Genomic DNA, 17093 nt, shown 5'->3' on the forward strand with positions numbered 1-17093 from the left:
CGCATGCAGAATGAGTCCATAATCAAATAACTTTGCCAATGATGAATTATTATTTTCTTTTTCTTAAAAATACAAAACATGTTAACACTTTAAATATTTCTAGAAGTTCTATTTTAAAGAAACCCATTTAAATTTGTTTTCCGTAATGCTTCTAAAACTTATTTGTTTTTGGAAATTCTTCCCTTCTCAGAACATTTATTAGTATCTCATGGGACCTGAGGATTCTAAGAAACATTTTCTGGGAAAAGTTTGCATAGAATAGGAATAGATGTAACTTATAATGAATGTAGAGATGCCCAGGCATAACATAAACAGAGCACACTGCCCTGGATCAAGTGGAACAGGAAGACTTGAAATGAGCTGTGTACTTGAAGGTTTACAACTGGAGTATGGTGCCTGGAACGTAGTAGGCACTCAACAAATTATCCACGAAGTGAGTTGACTTTAGTCTGCACGCTTCTCTCTCCACCTCCTCTGTCTGTAACAGTCAGTCCCCTATGTCACTTCCTCAAGTCCCTTTTGCACGTGGCCAGACAGTAAACCAAGTAAGTTATGGTCCCTTGTAATTAAATCTCTGTGCTCGATGTATTTTAACTTACTGTGTTACAGCGAGGAGCTTCTTCAGGGGGTTGTAAAACATCCCTCGGCATGAAACCCTAGCGTGCTGAGGCAGATCATGTGGCCATTAACCGTGACAGGATCAGTTTTTCATTGTCACTTTCATGCTGGCCTTACTGAAGACTCCTGTGTCTTCAGGCCCCACTGCTCTTCCTGGGACTCAGTCTTTCATCACCCCCAACCTGAAGACATCTTCTGTTTCAGAACATGCAGTTGTGCTGTCTCTTAGCTTGGGAACTCAGGGGCTCAAGTCTGCTCTATGTCTTGTGAAATATAAAAGATACCTATCCTTTTCCTTGTAAGTGCCTTATCTCCTAAGGTTTACCATAAACCCCTCTGCAATCATTGGTTTATTTATTTTATTTTAAAAAGAACACACAGATAAGAAAACAAAAAGCAAAAGAAACAACAACAACAACCCTCCCCCAAAACAATAACAATATAGACTTTCAAAACAAGATTGTAAGGATTTAACAATGGTTGCTATATTGCAGTTATCCTCAAAAGAGTTGCTTAGATTACCAGATATAAACATGCAAAATTGATCTAATCATGTATTAACTGTTCTTTTCCAAGAACTAAAAGAATTAGTAGTATAATCATCTTAGCTTATATATATATATATATATATATATATATATATATATGAAAATCTATATATTTTTCCTTTCCCCTTCCTTCTTTTCTCCTTTTATTTCACCCTCATTGGAGCAGTTTCCCTGCAAAAATTGGTTTTTTTTAAAAATCGGTACTGGGGATCGAACTCACGACTGCCTGCGTGCAAGGCAGGTGCTTATGCCACTGAGCTAAGTCTCCAGCCCCCAAACATTGATTTAATACCTGCTAATTTTTGAAGATACAGAGGTGAAATATAGATACAATCCCAGATTGTCACCTGGTTTAATAGCAAAGCATACACACGCTCAGCATTCCACGAGAGAACAGCGGTATCCTGCTCTGCACAGAAGTCAGTGTTACTTCAGAGGACCACAGTTCCTCCAGAAGTCACAAGACACCTTCAGATTCTTCACTTTTTTCCTTCTACCACATACCTGAAACAAAGTATCCTGTCTCTTCAAGACTCAGACCTCTGTTGGAGAAAAATCACAACCAGGCTGAGGGATTTCCTTTTAAACGTGTGATTACAAACCTCAGATTAACTTTCAACGATGTTTGGTAAGTCTTGCAGAGTTTCCTTGGGCTCCATGCGATATTTTGGATATTAAATGTCTTCTCAAAGCCCACATGAGTGGAAGCTTTGGGCCCTGGCTTCTGAGACATTAGGAGGCGAGGCCTCTGCAAGGGCGTCAGGTGGCTGGAAAGGGCTGTGACCCTGAAGGTGAGCCCCTTTTTGTGTCTTCCTTTGCTTCCTGGCTGACCTGAGGTAAACAGGTCTCACTGCCACGTGCTCTGGACATCATATTCTGTGCAACAAAAGGGTCAAAACAACAGGGGCCAGGACTGTGGACTGAAACCTCTGATGCTGTGAACCAAACTAAATCTTTCTTCAGTGCAACTGAGTATTTCACATATTTTATGACAGTGACAGGCAGTGTAGACAACGGGGATTCTTTAGACCACTCATCAGTTTCACTTCTTTCCCGAAATCTTGTTCTTCCCTTGGCTTGCAGCTTCTCATCCATAGCTGATCTTGCATCAGTTTTCAAAAACAGAAGAGCTGTAACCCCCTCCATTTCTCACCTTCAAACACGTAGGGTTCCGCCTCCGCACTTTGTCTTGGAGGCAGTGTTTCCGTGTTACCTCTGCAGACATTTATCTCCACTGTTTCTCCTCTCTTCTGTGCAAGGAAATGTTCTCTGCTGGAGCATTTCTGTCACATCTTTTCCTTCGCTTAAAAAAGATGAAGAGGAGGAGGAAAAAGAAGAAATTCTTCCCTGAAGCACTCCTGTAACTGTGGACCATTTCCAGCTGTGTGGTATCCAAGCGCACTGGGAAGGCCAGAGATGCTCCGTCTCTGCTCCCCCAGCTCTCTGTCCCCGCTCTGCAGTCCTCTCCTCGCCCTTGACTTCTGTCACTGTTCTCCTCGTTGTCTTTTTACTCACCAGCCGCTCCTTTCATTTTCTTGGAAGGGATCTTCATTGTTATTTTTCAGACCTTGGCTCCCTTCTTTAAATCTTTTTTTTCCCTAAACTCTCCTCAGGTGTTCTCACCAGATTCCATGGCTTTGTATTTTTCTTTTGTGTCACAGCTCCCCAGAGCTTCACTCTCGTATCTGATGGCCCACCAGAACAGACTTCACGGTGTCTCAGCTTGGAGCAGATCACAAAGTCTGCTCTTGACTCCACTCCCTGCAGCTATGGAACCCCCACTTCCCAGCCGTCATCTCCCACTAGGTGTCCAGGGCTCTCTCAAGATTTATGAATTCCTGGGATATTACAAAATGATTTGCCTATTTATCTTGATGAGGTAAGTCATAGAAGGGTCAAGCAAAATCTGCAGCACCAGCAGGTGTCAGCCCTGCCAAACAGTGACTGGGAGAAGTGCCAGAGACTATTGAGAAGATGCCTTTATTGGCCACTAATGAAAACACAGCTTACTGCATGTCTGGAGCAAGGATAAACAGCGATTGCACGTAAGTACGCCAGGGCGCTCATTAGATGACGACTTCTACAGGGCTGCTAGTTATGGAGCAGCTCCTCCCTCCAATTTCTCTAATTATAACACTTCCTCGTTCCCTCCAATCCCAGGGAATTCCTTTTTCTAGGTGCTGGATAAAAGAATGGCATAGGAAGGTGCTGGGGATTTAGCTCAGCAGCATAAGCACCTGCCTTGCAAGCAGGCAGTAGTGAGTTTGATCCCTGGTACCGATAAAAAAAGAAAAAAAAAGGAATAGAAAAACAGTACAAATAGATTATCTACCTGTTTATGCCCCAAAACATTTCATCTATACTAGGAGTCCCCTCTAAGTTCTAATAGAACACAAATCTAGGAATCCATCTCTTTTCTCTGGATTCTATGGTTGCATCCCGATCTTCATTTGATTGAATACTGAATGGCATGGATGGTTGGAGAGGGTGGGGAGAGGAAAAATGAAATATTGAATAATATATTAAACAATTATCCTACCAATATGTCTGCCTTAGTCACCGCAAGCTTCCGCAACAAAATACAGTCCATTGGGTGATTTAACAATAACAACAACTTCCCAGAAATTTATTGTCCCATGGTTCTGGAGGCCAGAAAGTCCAGGATTAAGACTCCTCGGGGCTGAAACTGAGGTGGAGGCAATCTTCCTGGCTTCATGTTACAGTCATCTTACTGTGTCTTCACATGGCAGAAAGGGAGAAATCTCTGGTGCCTTTCTTTGACAAGGACCTCAGTTCTTTGATGTCAGAGCTTCATCCTTCTGAGTTCCTTTAATCCCACACATCTCCTTCCTTATTGTCTTCTGGGGTCTGCAAGTTTCAACATATGAAGGAGAATGGGGATCAGTCCATAGAAATATCTAATAGGAATCTCGAGTTTAAACATCTGTAGAACAGATTATCTGATTTCCCCTAGTCTCTATAGTCTCATCTGTAAAACTTTATTTTTTCAGATCCAATAATGAGTACAATTATGTAGCTGGTTGCCTAAGCATATAATGTGGAGCCATTTCCCGTGAGTCTGTAATATCATACCCACAAGCAGACCTATTGCTTTTTCTCTATAAAATGTCTCAAGTTTTGTCATTGTCCACTTTTATACTCAATAACTTTTTAATGTGGCATCATCTGGGCTGGAAGCCTCTTTGCTGGTGTCCTTTCTTCCAGTCCTACCACCATATAATCCATACCCCACAGTTGGATTGATTTTGTCAAAATAATCACAATATTACATGAATCTGAATAAGACTTTTCATTGAATTTCACTGAACTTAAAATATAATACTTACTTTGGTCTGCAAGATTCCTGTAAAATCATTAGATATGATAGGGCAGATAATGCTTTAATATAGAATTTTAAATTGTAAAAAATAACCTAGATCTGTGTTATGCTTGATACATTGTGTCAACTTGAGAAGTTTAGAAGGTTAACCAAGTAACTCAGGATTTCTACATCCTGCTGTATAGAGAACATGCCCTTACTGCTCTAGGATGCTGTTCATTGTGTCAATTTGAGAAGTTTAGAGGTTTAACTTAGTAACTTATTAGGGAGGCAAGGTCCTCAGTTTGTAAACATCCTGAACCTATGCCAGAGGAGGGCTTGGAGATGGTGACAGTGCTACACCCACCCTAGGGAGTGGTATCCCACGTACAATATAAGGGAGGAGAAGCTTGCTCTCCCCTCTTTGTGCTCTTGCTGCTTTGGCTGTCTCATCTCTAAAACTTTATTTTATGCCACCTTGAAATGTTCCCATCTGCCATGCCATCCTACCTTGGAGCCAGGTGATTATGGACTGAAACCTCCACAAACTGTGAGCTAAACTTTTCTTCCCTAATTTTGGGTGTCACGTATTTTGTCTCAAAAATAAGAGAAAAGTAACTAAGTCAATCTGCTTCATGAGAATTTGAAATTTAGAAACAGTAGAGAGGGCATGAAGGAGAAACAGTAGGTTGGTGACACACGAGACAGAGGTGGAGGTGGTGGATATTGAGAGGAGAAAAGATGTTGATGAGTATTTATGAGATATAGAAAAAATAAGTCAAGACTGAGCTGTTTTATAGGTGGAGGCAGATGGCAAGGAAGTTACCAAAGTCCTTGAATGGGTGCCTGTCATTCACTCAGAAATGGGAGAACTGCAGAGGAGTCACGTTCCTTTTGACTCGTGCTAAGTTGGAAAATTTATAGAAAATCAAAATGATTCATGTTCACTTAATGGTTGGTTATATATTTCTAGAATCTGAGACAAAAATATTTGAGGAATCAGGGAGGATTCAAAAGGCAGAGGACAGAATCTGGGAGCACACATTTTCCAGAACCTATGAGAGGAAGAATAGTCAATGGGAGAAATAGAGGGAGAAATAGAAATGTGAGTGAAAATCAGTCTATCAGATTAGCTTGGGTGTAAGTAGAAGACGATGCCAAATGCTGGAAAACAACTAAAATAGGGACTAAAAGCTGTTCTTAAGATTTGTAGTCAGATATAAATAATGGTATTTTGAGAGTCATTTTGATGAAATTGCAGGGACAGAAGATGTATTGCTGTCCTTTGAGGAATGAATGAGGATTGATTTTGTAGTTAAGTTGCTTGGGTAAAAGGGAACAGAGAAAGCACGATTGTCATGTAATGGGCACCCGATCAAGGAAAATTGTATTTTTATTTGGTTTTGCAATTGGAAGGGAGGAGCCAGCCATTATGGAGACACCTAAAATCAAGGCAAACAAATCAACCAAACACGATAAGAAAACAGGAGGAAGGAATGATAAATGGTAGGTGGAGTCCCACCAGGCAGAAGAAGAAGAGATTTAAGCAGCATTTTTCTTCAAAATATATTTTTCTCATTGCTTGTCACTAGCCTGATAGAGGTGTACGTTTTATTACTGGTTTAATAAGCTTCATGTTTCCTACAGAGTTAGTGAATAATATGTCTCTCCACCATGTCCAGGTTCACCCTACTGTTCCTCTTGGGTGACTTGGACTGTTTGCTGTCTCTATTGGTAGGTGGCCCTGCAGAGTTAAACTTGAGAAAACCCCACAGTGGTGTTATATCTCCCGAGCCTGCTTCCCAGACAAACAGAAGTCTATATGACTGTCTTGAGTTAAACTACAAAGCTTTCACAACAGCCATTTCTGTGCTATCCACTGCACAAATCCTAATTCCTCCAGTGACAGCATGTTGTGTGCTTTTTTTTATTAGACTTTTGATACAAATTGTTTCTTCCATGATTCAACTTCTTTTTTATTTGACAACTAAGGCTTGTTTTAGGGGCAATTGAAAAACTTGTCTAATTAAAATTTACGATTTGTAAATTTTAATTTAGTGGTAAGGCTGATTTTCCTCTAAGCTATCAAATGTCAGAGATGACTCCTTCAGTAGGAGGGAAGGCAAAGACCACTTTTAACCTCTTGTTTGTTGGTATAAGTGATTCCGTCCAAGACACTATTAAAAGTGTTACGGACTAAAAACTGGTGGTCAACTTAACGCCAGTGGAATTAAATCACCATGGTGCTGAGTATAGATGTTCCACCTGAGGAAAGTTGCCAGCATAAATAGAGACATGGAAAAGGAGAAGGAAGGCATTGGGGGCAGTGAGGCATTGTGGTCTCTCCTATATGTTGCTGTTTGAGCCGTTGGTTCTTCTGGAGAAGCTCTGGTCCTCACATTGAGCTCACTTCCTGGCTCCAGAGGGAAGATATGTGTCACTTACTCTCCAGGATGAAATTGTTACTCTGGCTTCCTGGCATGTGCTTGACTGTGCTTATCAGCGGAGAAGCTTGGGGCCTCTGTGTTGCTGAGGATGGCTGTGGTGCTTTTCAGGACAGCCCTGGTCTTTGTTGTGAGTGTGGTTTCTTGGCTCCAGGGTAGAACACTCAACCTACCAGCACGGCTCCTTCACCCTGCTGGCATAGACTTTCCAACTTCCTTTGCTGACCTTTGGGCCTTCCTAGCACGGACCTGTAAAAGAGACTGGCATGAACCCTTCTTGTGGGCTCTAGAACTCCAGTTGGACTCGTGGGAGGCGTTGTCATGAGCTCTGGGTATTCATCTGGACTCATGTGGGGCATTGCTATGGGATTCAGGCCCTTGGCTAAATAGTCTATGTTGTTAGTGTTGTGGACAGATTGCCTGCATTTTCTTGTGTTAACTCTGGGTGACTATCATAAAATAATATTATAAATTTCATGTCCTGATTCTTATTGTTCTCCTCACAACCCTTGATTACAACAGAATAGCCTCAGAAACTGTTCTCAATAGTGGTTGAAACTGGAGTACTTACTGAAGATTCTGTTCTCAATAAATGAAATTATTAAAAAAGAAAGTGTTACATATAACATTTTAAGAACCAACTGGAGAGTCTCAGAAATAGTTTAGTGCTTAAGGGTTTGATGGCTGACAGAACTGTAATGATCTGACGAGGTGAATGGACTTTGCTTTGCGCAAAAGGAGAAGGTTAGCAGTAGGAATACTTCAGCACAGATAGCTCACAATTGTGAACCTTCATCTTCTCTGTTTTGTGACTGTAATTCAATCTTGGAAGCAGGTTATATACTTCTAATTCTGCCTCGGCCAAACAGGGATATGCTAAAATAGGTCATTATTTGAAAGCTGCAGGTAACTTTTCTCTCAGAGTGGAATCAGTTTGCAAGACTCGCCCATCCTCTGGGGCAGGAGCCATGGCCTGTGGCTGTTTTGTGGGAAGCTCTGGGAATCTCCAAGTCTCTTGCATCCTCTCTCCTTGTACATTAGTTAAAATTATATTTTGTGTGGCTTGTTGTGCTTTGCTTTCCTATTTGCACAATTCAACTTGCTTTTCTGTAAAATAAAAATAATAATAACACAATAATAACACATAGTGTACTGGGCATCTTGAAAATAAAATTAGAATAATTAGTTTGTAGTAATTGGAATGAACTGGTATGGATGGAACAGGTATTAGATATTATTACATATTATTCAGCTATGCAATATATGCTTCTTAAGTGCAGAGTAGGTTCAAGGTGCTAAGCTACAGAGACATTCACTTTTTTCATTTAAGTAACATTATTGAATAAATGTTATTGCTTCTTTTTCATAGTATTAGTATGTAAAACGAGCTGAGTGTGGCAGTAGGTGCTGGGGATAAAGTAGTGAATAAAATAAAGTAAATGTCTTCCCAGATCTTATCCTATAAGGGAAACAAGAAGCAAAACCCAGATTAATATACAGTATGATACCAGGAAATATTTGGAAGAAAACTTGTGTAGGTACAGTGTTAGGTAGACAGATGTAGCCCTTACACTCAGCAAGTTAAACTCTGGATAAAATTAGGATGAATGTGGGTTTAAAATGAAACAGTGGTGCAGTTTTGAGAGGGGACAAGACCAAGTGCTGGCGCTGGGTGCAGGGAAGGTTGGCTGGCAGAGGCCGAGAGCCTGGAACGGGAAGACGTCTAGCTCCTCCACTCGCATCCAGGCCGCCCTGGCCTGTACTTTGAGGAAGTCCTGGACTGGACTCTTCTGAAGTCATGCAGTGCACATGTTTCTACAAATATAGGATGAGGAGTTGGTTCAGATTAGAAACTCATAATGGAAAGACATTTAGTTCATTGTGCAATGATTTCATTCTTTATGGTGAATAATACTCCTGTTCATATGTCTGTGGGCATCTGGAATGTTTCAAGAGCTTAGTTGTTGTGAGGGGCACTGCTGTAAACATGAACATGCGTGTTTCGTTAGATTAAGATGGCTTTAACTCTCCCGGGAGCAGCCCCAGTAGGGGTGTGGCCAAGTTAAATGAACTTTCTATCTTTAATTTTTTGAGGAATCTCCACACTGACTTCCATATTGGCTATACGGTACTGGAATATATTCTCCCCAGCAGTACAGAAGGGTCCCCTTTTTCCCTTATCCTCATCATCATTTGCTGGATTTTGGTTCTTGACGACAGCCATTCTGGCTGAAATCAGATGAAATCTCGGAGTTGTTTTGATTTACATCTCCCCAATGGATAAAGATGGTGAATATTTTTTCACATGCCTATTGGCCGCTCCTACTTCTTCTTTTGAGAAGCACCTGTTTTACTCATTTACCTCTTGTTTTGAATGAGTTGTTAGGTTTGGGGGAGTTAATATTTTGGAGTTTTAGAAAACATTCCATCCAGGAAGGCGCTTATGTCAGGGAGCTAAACCCCTAATCTGTCCATTTTTTTATGCTTAGATTTTGTAATTTGAACAACTACTTCTCAGCTAGAAATATGTAATGTATTAACTAGTGTTGATTTCTTAGTTATTTTTTAAAAATTCTGTATTATTTATACCCTTTTTACTTTTTTAAAAAAGGAGAAAAACTAGAAAAAAATATTCCAGGCATTTGTCCTCTAGAAGGATGGCTAGCATTGTTTTCCTGTTCTAAGATTGTCTTTCTTCATTCTGTTGATTGTTTTATTTTGAGGGCAGAAGCTTTTTAATTTGATGTAATTCCATTTGTTGATTCTTGGTAGTACTTTCTGTGCGACCGGATTTCAATTTAGAAAGTCTTTGCCTGTGCCTATGGCTTTAGATGTATTCCCTAAGTCTCAGTATTTCTAATTTTGAATCTAATCTTTGATCCATTTTGATTTGTTTTTAGTACAGGGTGAGCGATATGGATCTGCTTTCAAGCTTCTGCATGTGGGTAACCAGTTTTTAGGATGCGGAACGAGAGTGTTTACAAGGCATTGTGCAGTCAGCCTAAGGGCTTTAGGAGAAGGTTCAGTCTTGTGGGTACCACAGCTGCCCTGCTGTAAAGAGAGGACCCGATTCCAGGCGGGTCACAGGAGCCCGGGAAGTTTATCTCTCCTTCCCCTGCTCTCTCTGCTTCCTGCCCACCATGACCTGAGCAGCTTACCCTTCCCAGGCTCTTCCACCATGCAATTCTGCCTCAGAACTGGCCAGCTACACCCTGAAAATGTGAGCCGAAGTAAACCTCTCTCCTGTAAGTAGCAGAGAGTGTCAGGTATTTTGTCCCAGTGATGAGGAAAGGGACTAAGACACCAGTTTTCCTGACACCATTCATTAAGGGGGTTTCTTTTTCTCTGCTGTATGATTTTGTCCCTTTATCAGAACCTAGACAGTCGAAGCGGTAAGGGCTCGTTCCTGTGTTTTCTATTTTATTCCTTTGGAATAAGTGTCTACTTTCTCTGCACTACCATGGCTGTTTTGTTACTATTGCCTAGTCGTATAACCTGAAATCCAAAATTGTGATGACTCTGTATTTCCCTTTTTGTTTAGGATTACTTTGGCTGTTCTGATCTCTTTTTTGGTTTTATATAGAATTAAGATTTGTTTTTATAGCTGAGTAAAGAATGATGATGGAGCGGATTGGAAAATGGCGGCGAGCTAGGGGATTGAGCGAAGAATCTCTCCAGAGAATTCAAACTCAAAGATAAAAAAAGACAGCATGGAGAGGACCAGACAAATCGATAGTGATTCTTATTAACCCAGACAGTACAACTGGAGGATTTAAAGTCATGCTGAGACCGGAGGCTACAAATCCCGCGCCCTTAAATCAACAAACAGACTCGTGGACCCAGCACGAAAAGCTGAGTTGCTTTTGGAGACCGCGGGAAACTGAGACCCAGATCGAGACTCCAAGTAGCAGCCAGTTCTGCACCGCTGCACCAGAGCGGATGTACAAAGCTCTGGCGATTCAAATCTAAACGGTGCACAGAAATCTGACCGGTCAGCGCTGAGCCGCGAGTGGGGGAAAAGTGGACAGCTTGGTGTGCGGCGGTCCCGGAACGAGGACTTGCACCGGACTCTGGTGAGTACAGAAAACCCCGCCGCTGCTGGGTTTGGCCAGAGAACAGCTGGCCCGCCACCACGGGGAAATCAATAACACAGAGTCTGGTGCAGACATATTAGCCTGGCGGCAGAAATCGCAGCTTGGTGACATCACCAGGTCCCCCTGTAGGGAGGGCTGGTGGAAGACATCTTGAGTCCTGGCAGAGCCTGATTACTTGTTGGCTTCAGCTCCACACAGAGAACTTAGTGGGAGCCATCTTTGTTTTGGGCAGATCTGCTTTTCTGGTGCACCTATCACAGAGAGGTTTGGAAGAGAACGGCTGGGACCTGGGCAGAATCCTGTGCCATTACTCAGCTGCTTCTGATTCAAAGAGAACTGGCAGGAGCTACTGGGGCTAAACCAAGCCTCTGCTTGGGGCCCAATAAGCAGATACAAAATAGTCACAACTCAGTGACAACCAGAAAGTACAGCCTAATTTATGAACTAACTGACACAGAGGCTAGAGACTAGACTGTACCACCCCTACATCCCAGCCTACCCCAGATAATAGCAAATTGGGGAGGACAGCAAAAACTCAAGCCAGCACGCTTCTGAAAGGCCCTAAGCAATTCGGAGAGGGCCAGAGAACTCCAGGACAGTCTGAAAGAAACCAGAAACATGACAAGAGATAAAAATAAAAAAAAACCTCCAGCTGTTCAACAGGAGAAATTAAACCCAAGAGAACTAAATACTGAAGAGAACAAGCACAGTAACCATCCTCTACTCGACACAGCATCAGCCGAAATTAAAAAGTACTTACATGATCTCATAGAGGAATTTAAAGATGTACTCCTGATCCAAGTGAGGCAAGATATAAAGAGATTAATTAAAGAAATGACAAGCCCCGCCCAAGAGAACACAGATGGAAGAACTGAGGAAATCAGAAAAGAAAGAGAAGCATCTGAAGAAGAATTTAAGCATAACTTAGAATACATGAAACAGATCCAAAGAGAATATCAGGAAACTCAGAACTCCATTGAATATTTGCAAAATGCCTTGACAGAAACTAAAGACAACCTTCTGAAACTTGAAGAGAGATTTAGGGCTTATGAACGTGAAAGAAAAAGCTTCTTAAAAATAACAAGGAACCAGAAAGAAGCAATTCTAAAACTGGAAGATGATAAAAAGATACATAACCTAAGAATAAAGAATGTGAGTGAGGAAGCAGGAACATCCAAAAATGAAATACAAAAAATATTCACAGAGATATTAAAGCAAAATTTCCCACGTATAGCAAAAAGAAATGATATCCAGATAAAAGAAGCATACAGAACGCCAGCTACCTACAACCAAAACAGATTTACGCCTAGGCATATAATAATCGAGATCCCAGAAATCCACCAAAAAAACAGAATATTAAAAGCAGCCAGAGAAAGGATGCAGGTTACCTATAACGGGAAATCTATCAAAATAACAGCAGACTTATCAACACAAACTCTTAAGTCAAGAAGGGAGTGGGGAGAAATATTCCAAGTCCTGAAGGAAAAAAATATGCAACCTAAGTTCATATATCCGTCAAAACTCTCTCTAAAAATTAATGAAGAAATAAGATACTTTCAAGACAAGGAGGAACTGTGGGAGTTCGTGGCCACCAATCCAACCCTACAGAGAGCGCTGAAGGACATTACAGAGAAAGAGAGGAAGAGATATCAGGATTACAGCTACAGTGGCAGAGAAGCCTCAGTGAACGGGGCAGACCATGGAATGAGGGAATAAGGTGGACAAATTATAGCAGAAAAGTGGAGTAGCAGACATGAGGCAGAGACGGTAAGCTAGTCTTTAGTAGAGACAGCTCTGAAACTATATTTAAAAAAAAAAAAGCAGAGGTCATTGCTAATGGTGTATAACGATTTAAAAGACACAGTAGTCCTAGTGACATATTTAGATTGAATTAAATTTGTTCTGGTCTGTCCACTCATATCAGATTTGAGGACACAGACCTCTAGAACCAAAAATAGCAGGTTATACCACGGCAACTATCCTTACTTTCCTATTGACTTAGGCTGAAATTCTGTATTACTTACATTGTCTTACTATGACTGATCTTAATTGTATCTGAATCATAAGACTATTGGTTGGCCTTGACTGATCCTATTTGAAATCGGTATGCGTGTTAGAATCAACCCTAAAAGTAGAGGAAACTACTCTGAGCATGACAAGATGTAAAGGATATCCATACTGGTATGAATTAGTAACAGCTCTCAAATACTACAATGCAGTCAAAGATAAGTTTTTATAAAAATAGGTGATAGTATGTTTAACTATAATAAGCCAGTGTTGTCGACAAATCTATTGAAAATAACAAGAGAAAACATAGTAGCTACGGAAGATCATTTATATTATAGTTTTATAAGTCCTATCCATTGCATGTTTATCTAGGAAATTGTTTCGTTGTCTTGTTATGACTTGGTTTTCCCTATAATACAGAAAGGATAGGAACAAATACTCTGAGGAAGAGACCTGAAAAACCCGAGGCTTATTTTGTAGCATTATAATATAAATTCTAGCAATCTATTGCTTGCTGATTAAAATGACTCTGGACTGGTTTCTTCAGCTCGACTTCAGCATATGCAGAGATGGGGACGGCTATCACAAAGAGAATGAGAGATGCGATGGTAGTTGGTATTGTCTTCCCTAATTTGGAACTTGAGGACCTAAAAAGACTCCATCATCCTGTAATGATTTGATTAGTTCTATAATATGCAATAAGTATAGAAAGTGGGTGAAGTTAGGGACAACTATTTGTAAGAAGCTAGAGACAGTTAGATAAGGTAGATCTCCAGTGGACTTGCTTTGAAATCTGTATTTCTTTAAATTGTTTTTTATTTTTTTTAAATGTTCTGTTCTGTTTTGATATGGTTAACCTTATCCTCTTAGAGATGTAAAACAAATAGGTGGGACTGATAATCATATTACGGAGCTTTTGTTCGGCCATAGAGCAGAATGGTTTGTAGGGTCATTTTTTTTTTTTTTTGAATGTCATTCTATATACTTTAATTCTATAACCTGAACAGCCATTTCGAAGATGACAATTTGTAACTTATCAACTGGCAATTTCTTACCTTTTGTTTGTCTGTAATTTAGAATTATTCCTACCCTTTTTTTTTAATCTCCATGTATTTTTTTTTTCGTTTCCTTTTCTTTAAATAAAAAAAAAAAGAATGATGATGGAATTTTAATAGGAATTGCATTGTCTGTAGATCCCTTTTGCTAATATGTTATGCCTATCTAAAGTTCCTAAAAAATACTTCTTAGCTCCTCTTCAGTCTCTCTCTCTCTCTCTTTACAGTTCTGTAGTTTACATCATAGAAATCTCATACTTCCTTGATTAGTACGTATTTAATTTTTTAAGTGCTGTCATAAATGGAATTGTTTTCCTGACTTATTTCTTGGTTTATCATTGGTTTACAGAAATGCTATTGATTTTTGTGTTTAGATTTTGTATCCTGCCACTTTGCTACATTTGTTTATCAGCTCTAAAAGTTGACTGATGGATTTGGGGGGTCTTCCATACATAGGGTCACATCATCTGCAAGTAAGGATAATTTAACTGCTTTCTTTTCTGTTCAGCTCTCTTTTATCTACTTTTGTTTGTCTGTTCTGGCTAAGAAGGCATGGTAAAGGGGCAGTCTTGTTCTTGATCATAGAGGGATGCTTTCAGTTTTTTCCCCGTTTAGTATGATGTTGGTGGTGGGTTTGTCGTATATGGCTTCTATCTTTTTAAAGTAAGGTTCTCCTAGGGTTGGGGGTTTAGCTCAGTGGCATAAGTGCCTGTCTTGCAAGCACAAAGTTGTGAGTTCGATCCTCAGTACAAAAAAAAAAAAAAAATTAATGTCCTCCTATACTTATTTTCACGAGAGTTTTGGTCATGAAAAGATACTTGATTTTGTTAGTTTCTCTGTATCTATTGAAATGAACATGTGATTTTTGTCCTTGATTCTATTTATGTGGTGGATTATGTGTATTGATTTACTCATGCGGACCCATCCTTGCATCTCTGGAATGAAGCCACTTGGTCATGGTGAATGATCTGTTGAATTTTATTTGAAAGATTCTTATTGAAGATTTTTGCATCTATGTTCATCAAAGATATTGGCTGGTCGTTTTATTTTTTGCTGAGTCCTTATCCAGGTTTGGTGTCAGGGTAATGGTAGTTTCATGTAGTGAGTTTGGAAGAATTTCTTCCTTTTCAATTATATGAGAAAATTTGAGCAGTATTAGCATTAGGTTTACTTTAAGGTTCTTTTTAAAATTCTGTGGAAAATCTGCCTCAGCCTGGATTTTTGTTGGTTGGTAGAATTTTTATTACTGCATCAAGTTTATTACTTGTAATTGTTCCTTTCAGTTTAAAAAATATTTTCTAGGTTTAATTTTGGTAAATCACACGTGTGGGAATTTATGCATTTCTTCCAGATTCTCTAGTATTTTGGAATATAAATTTTCAAAATAGTTTCTAATAGTCCTCTGAATTTCTATGTATTCAGTTGTACTTTCTTTTTATTTCTAATTATATTAGTGTCAGTCTTTTGTGTCTCTCTCTGTGTTTTTTTTTTTTTTTTTTGTAAATTTGGGTAAGGGTTTCTCAATCTTGTTTATTCTTTCAAAGGATCAATTCTTTGATGTATTGATTGTATTGTTTCCTTGGAATAAGTGTCTACTTTCAAGTAGACACTGCTGTTGTATGAAATACTCTGTAGATATCTGTTGGATCAATTTGTTGCTGGCTGTACTTTAACTCTGTTATATAAGTCTCAATTTCATTGATTTCCACTCTGATCTTTATAATTTCTTTCCCTGTTTGAGTTGCTGTTTTTTGTACTGAATATTTTTGAAATGTATCACCAGATTATTTACTTGGGTTTGCTCTTCTTTTCTAATGGAGGCACTTACAACTATTAACATTGCTCTTAGAACTGCTTTCCTGTGTCCCACAGATTCTGATTTTTTAAAATTTTATTTTAAAGGTAATAAACAAGCAAAACAGAATAAATCCAATCAAAACAAAGCAATGAAATTGGTACAGAACTTCAAAGCAGGATAATAGGAAAACAACAATGGCTACCATAGTGTGCCTTGTTATCTTCACAGTAGCAAAACCAAACCAAACAGAATAAAACTAATCAAAACAGAATATTGAATAAGGCAAAAACAATCAGAAAAAAACAAAACAGAACAATATTGGATTTTTAAAGCAGTATGCATATTTGCTGTACTGCATACTGTCATCCTCCCAATAGATGCTCAGACCTCGGTCCAGGCCTGTAAATTCAACCAAACAATACAGGCATTTAGTTGCTTTTTGCACCTCAATTGCTACCGACTCAGCCTGTCCTCTGAACTAGTACATTGATTACGGGGTGCAGGGGAGGCGGGGTGGGAGGGAGTTGGTGATCTCAGTCCGTATGCCTGTAAGCTCAGGGGAGGTGCTGATTTTTTTCCTTCTGGGCCCTGCATGGCTTGTGTGCCTTACCAGAAAGGCTGGCTATTGGCTTGTTGGTTGGCTTCTCTCAGCCTCAGCAGATTCTAATGCTATATTAACATTGTCAGTTGATTTCAGAAATTTTAAAAATTTCTACGGTGATTGCTTCAGTGATCCACTGATCATTTAAGAGTGTTATGTGATTTCCTGTGTTTTGTACTTTCCATGACTTCTTTTGCTGTTGATATTTAGTTATCTGAAAGTATGCATGTGACTATTTCAATATTCTGTATTTTTTCAGACATGCTTTGTGGCCTAAAATATGGTCTATTTGGGAAGAGTGTGCCGTGGGCTGCTGAAAAGACATATATTCTGCTGCTGTTGTATGAAATACTCTGTAGATATCTGTTCGATCAATTTGTTGCTGGCTGTACTTTAACTCTGTTATATTTTTATTGATTTTTTTTTTTTGGTTTGACTGAACTATTTTTGGGATAGTGAAGCCTCACTGTTATAGCATTTGTGTCCACCTTGTCTTTTTATTGCAGATAGTTTTTGCTTTATGAAATTGGGTGTACCATCATTTTGCACATCTATATTTCAAATTGTTATGGTAAATTATGGAATCATCATGGTAAATTATTGACATTA

The sequence above is a fragment of the Cavia porcellus genome, unplaced genomic scaffold (genome assembly GCF_034190915.1).
Source record: "Cavia porcellus strain 051 isolate PalLab524CR breed Dunkin Hartley unplaced genomic scaffold, mCavPor4.1 scaffold_24, whole genome shotgun sequence".
NCBI lineage: Eukaryota > Metazoa > Chordata > Mammalia > Rodentia > Caviidae > Cavia > Cavia porcellus.